Source organism: Trachypithecus francoisi, unplaced genomic scaffold (assembly GCF_009764315.1).
Source record: "Trachypithecus francoisi isolate TF-2019V2 unplaced genomic scaffold, Tfra_2.0 Lachesis_group18, whole genome shotgun sequence".
NCBI classification, from domain to species: Eukaryota; Metazoa; Chordata; class Mammalia; order Primates; family Cercopithecidae; genus Trachypithecus; species Trachypithecus francoisi.
The window spans coordinates 51,599,103-51,604,308 of NW_022681463.1; the positions used below are offsets into that span (position 1 = coordinate 51,599,103).

The window sequence follows — 5,206 nt, forward strand, 5'->3', positions numbered from 1 at the left end:
TCTCAAATGATACAATTCAATTGAAAAAATAGGAAACAAGTATAAGTGGGTATATTGTTTGTGTGTTAAAATGTTTTAAAAAATAAGCTGAAGTCAAATAAAAGGTTGGAAAATGACTACAATTTTCAAAAAGTACTGTCAAGGAGAAACAAGCACTGTTACACATTTACTGTAAATAAGTGCAGGAAGTACAATAAGATATATTTTATTAGATTTAACAAACTAAATAAATACTTTCAGCAACTTTCCCATGATGCCAAATATATCCATTGTATTTGCTTGGATATGTTTTATCTGAGAATGTTATGCTGTACTTTTAAATTATTTCCAAATGTATAATTAAGATTTTCTCGCGGTGCCGCTGCCGCCACCACCCTGGACTTTTGTCGTTGACACCACCACCACGGCCACCACATTCTCCGGCCACAAGTTTCTGCAGTTGAACTGCAAACTGTAGAATGGTTTGGAAAGTAGCTGTATTCCTCATCGTGGCACTGGGCACTGGTGCTGTTCCCACAGATGATCCTGAAGACGGAGACAAGCACTGGGTGGTGATCGTGGCGGGTTCAAATGGCTGGTATACTTATAGGCACCAGGCAGATGCGTGCCATGACTACCAGATCATTTACCAGAATGGGATTCCTGACGAGATCACTGTGATGATGTCTGATGACATTGCTCACTCTGAAGACAATCCCACTCCAGGAATTGTGTTCAACAGGCCCAATGGCACGAATGTCTATCAGGGAGTCCCAAAGGACTGCACTGGAGAGGATGTTACCCCACAAAATTTCCTTGCTATGTTGACAGGCTATGCAGAAGCAGTAAAGGACACAGGATCAGGAAAGTCCTGGAGAGCGGCCCCCAGGATCACGTGTTTGTTTACTTCACTGACCATGGATCTACTGGAATACTGGTTTTTCCCAATGAAGATCTTAATGTAAAGGATCTGAATGAGACTATCCATTACATGTACAAACATAAAATGTACCAAAAGATGGTGTTCTACATTGAAGCCTGTGGGTCTGGGTCCGTGATGAACCACCTGTCTGGTGGCATCAATGTTTATGCAACTACTACTGCCAACTGCAGAGAGTTGTCCTATGCCTGTTACTAAGATGAGAAGAGGTCCACGTACCTGGGGGACTGGTACAGCGTCAACTGGATGGAAGACTCAGACATGGAAGATCTTACTAAAGAGTCAGATCTTACAAGCAGTATCACAGTATCACAGTATGGTAAAATCACACACCAATACTAGCCACGTCATGCAGTAGGGAAACAAAACAATCTCCACCATCAAAGTGATGCAGTTTCAGGGTATGAAACACAAAGCCAGTTCTCCTATCTCCCTGCCTCGTCACACACCCCCAGCCTGATGACTTCACCCCCAGCCCTGATGTGCCTCTCGCGATCATGAAAAGCAAACTGATGAACACCAGTGATCTGGAGGAGTCTAGGCAGCTCACGGAGGAGATCCAGCGGCTATGGATGCCAGGCACCTCATTGAGAAGTTGGTGCGCAAGATCGCCTCCTTGCTGGCAGCGTCCGAGGCTCCTGTGGGAGAGAGCACCACTCATGGAGCATAGCTGCCACTCAGAGGCCCTGCCGCACTTCGACTTCCAGACCCACTGTTTCAACTAGCACTCCCCCACGTGCGAGTGTGCATTGAGGCATTTGTACGTGCTGGCCAACCTTTGTGAGAAACCGTATCCACTTCACAGGATAAAATTGTCCATGGACCACGTGTCCCTTGGCCACGACTGAAGAGCTGCCTGCTGGAAGCTTTTCCAAGTGTGAGCGCTTCCCCGAATGCGTGCTGAACAGAGACTGGAGAGGTGGAGTGAGAAGTCCCTGCTGCTGCGGCCCTTCTTAGGGAGCCCCAACTCCAGGGCTCGCTCCAGGCCTTCTTCACAGGATGATTTGCTTTTTAAATTTTCCTATATGTTTCCAGTCCCCTAGTTTTCTATTATCTATCCACCAGCAATTAGCTAGGAGTTCCTGGTCCTATCTCAAAGCTGTTAATATATGAGAATTATCCATGTTACTCTTCAGTTTCATATAACATAAATCATTCTATTTAGTTTAAGTAGAAGAAAATGTAAGGCAAAACATTTTCACACTTTCAAAATTATTGAAAGCATGACATAAGCAGATGCTAGCACGGGTGGGTGGACAGTCTAAGAAATTATCTCACAACTACCAGAGTAGATCCATGAAATAATTAGCCATTCTGTGTCACCTTCTTATTCCACAATTAAACGCCCATAGCTACAATGTAGGGACTGAGTAGACACCACTACGGTTTTGAATCTACGGGGTACGGTAGTTGCTACAATCTTAACTATTAAAACAGACGTTGTATACCACCTCTTTCGACACTTACTAACCAACCAAATGTAATGTAACCAAAAGCCTGAATTAATCCAAACATACACATTGTTTAAGTGAAGGAGGTTGACATTTACTGTTCCAGCCTCTTCCTTTGAGGAAGGCACACTAGAAATAGTTTAGAATATATGCCAGTGAGCCTATCTGTTGTACCTGCTACAATGATCTTTTGAAATTCAGATTATCTTCTCCTGATCCTAAGTTTTCTCAACTGTAAAATTAGGTGGTTATATTAGAAAATACATAAGATGAATTCCATTTGAAGCATTCTGTGAATGTAAGTTGTATGTAAAAGCCTAGTAAGAGATGGTCATAGCTAGGAATAGAACAAGTCAAAAAAAGTACATACCACAGAAAATATTGTAGTATTGAAATACATGTAAGGTTGACTAAAATTATAACAATATCTTTAACATACGAGCAAATTCATTTTTTAAAAAATAACCATTAAGACTTTGGATAGAAATGTGAAATTTATGTTTGTTCTGGAATCATAATTGCTAATCTAAACAACTTCTTCCAAGACTTTCTTTTGAGTCATCAATATAAACACACAAATGCACACACACACACCCCCTTCACACACAAGGCATGTTTTTACATTGTTTTTACTGAGGAATAAGATGAAAGGATTAAAATGAGATGGTGCTGTCCAAAACTAAATGATTCCAAATTCTTTTTCTGTAACTTATGAACAGCTTCATCCAACACTTATAAATACAATTTATGCCTTTTGGCTGTAAGTCTAAGTAACAACAATACAAATATAAGGAAAATTCGTATTGCCTTATCTAGAAATGTGATCATGGTTACAATTTGTTTACAAAGGGAAATTCCATTTTCCTGCCCTACAATTAGTAGACTAACACAGATAGCATTTGAGAAGTACTGCTAATTAATTGTTAACAACCTGCTGGGAACATAACCAAGACAAACACAAAATTGGAAAAGTAGTTATCAAGTGAGCTGGAGCAGAAATGATTTAAGAATTTTAATCAGAATTTTTGGTACAAAGTACTTATTTAGCTTGGCTACCTAAATGAATGAGGCATTAAGTAAAGAAAATGGGGATGGCCAAGCTTAATTTTCTAAAGTTCTTTGTACTCTCTTAGTTAATTTAAACAATGTTTTATGGCTTGGTTTCTTTACATTATGATTTAACAATTTTTATAAGTTATGATTGTAAAATTAGTTGCTATTTCACTTTCTGTTTTTGCAAATTTAAAAGGTTTTCGACAACCAGGACTGACAAATTTTTAATTTATATTAAAATCTGAATATATAAAAATATAATGATTTTAAGAGTCAGTGAATAGTATTATAATTAGTTCTGTAAAGTCTATTTAAACTAGCCTTTATCGAAAATAAATAAGCCATAAAAACACAACAAAAACCTCAGCAGTTTTTCAATACAGTCCCAACCAATGTTCTCTCCTTGTATTTTTGAGTTATTATGCATCATAATTGGCAAAGGTCTTATTTTTCTCCTCTTCCTGTTTATTACACCTAACCCAAATCATTCACTACTTGTTTCTCCATTTTTATTTTTACATTAATTTCTCACTCCTTAATATTTTCTCATTTATTGACTTTATCAAGCTAAAATTTAGGAGATAATTAGTCCATATTATGTTTTGCCAATGAAGCAACTGTCAGTTTATTTATCCACTGATTTATTAAACTTGTCATTATTACATATCTTTATATTTGAGGTGTTGATCCAAAAACTGGTGTTAAATCATTGATTTTACAAATTATATCATGTCCATCTGAAGCTTTTAATTGAATAAAAAATACACTTGGTGTAATGCCTGTCAATGATGTAAGTTTTTAGGGAAAAGTAAAATGCATTAATGGAATAGAGCATAGGGAAGGGGTAGTACAAATTGCATTTTTAAATAGGCTAAGCAAGAAGAACAAAAAGTAGAGATATTGGAAAGTTTTCTAAGAGCCACAACGTACAAAGTCCTGTAAACCATTATAATCACTTAACACTTATGTGTTATGGGTAGCCATTGGCGGGATTTTGAGCAGGAGATGAAATCATTTTATTTTCTCTTTCAAAGGATTACTCTGTTTAAAGTTTACAAAATTGACTCTGGAGGCAAAATGCAAAGTATAGTCCTCTTTGAGGATATTTCAGGGGTGCAGGTGAAAAACCAGAATGTCAGAATAGATATATTGAGAAATGTTTAGCTAAAACATAATTTGCAATGAGATTGGGAGCATAAATTTTAAGCACGAGGTTAATGAAGACCCTAAAAGTAGTCTTTTTAGCTTCTCAGTAGAAAACATTGTAAAGCAAGGGGTTTATTAATCAGAGCTAGACTCATACCTCTCATGAACATACATAGAGAGAATTATGACAGACTCTTTGTAGATTGTTTTTCTATTTTTCCTTGATAATTCTCAATCTAATATGCTATTTCTATAAACTTTTTATTTGCTTTTATTACTTTATACTTACTTCCTAATTTTTAATTTATGAGGTTTTTTTTTTTACATTTCAAATATAACTTTAAACCATTTTCCCAGTACTGAACCCTTTTCTAAGTTTTGGAAATAAAAAGGTATTTCCATTTCAGACTAATAAGTTATTTCAGAATATTGAAACTAAATCGTTTTATACTTTTTTTTAAAATATTAAAAGCATTATTCTATATTGAACTCATTCAAGTAGCATAAAGAGAAAAATGATACAGGAAGAAAATATCTGTGAAATGGCAGAGTAATGGTTACTTCTGAGAATCAGCTTCACTTAGTCCATGCCAAAGGGTACCAATAATTCAAATATGCGTTAAAAACCTTATGAGAA

The 5,206-nt window shown here is 36.6% G+C and overlaps 1 pseudogene; it reads left to right on the plus strand.

The window, feature by feature from the left end:
- The first annotated feature begins 458 nt into the window (after positions 1 to 458).
- On the plus strand, positions 459 to 1,815 carry LOC117063430 (annotated as a pseudogene).
- The last annotated feature ends 3,391 nt before the right edge of the window (positions 1,816 to 5,206 follow it).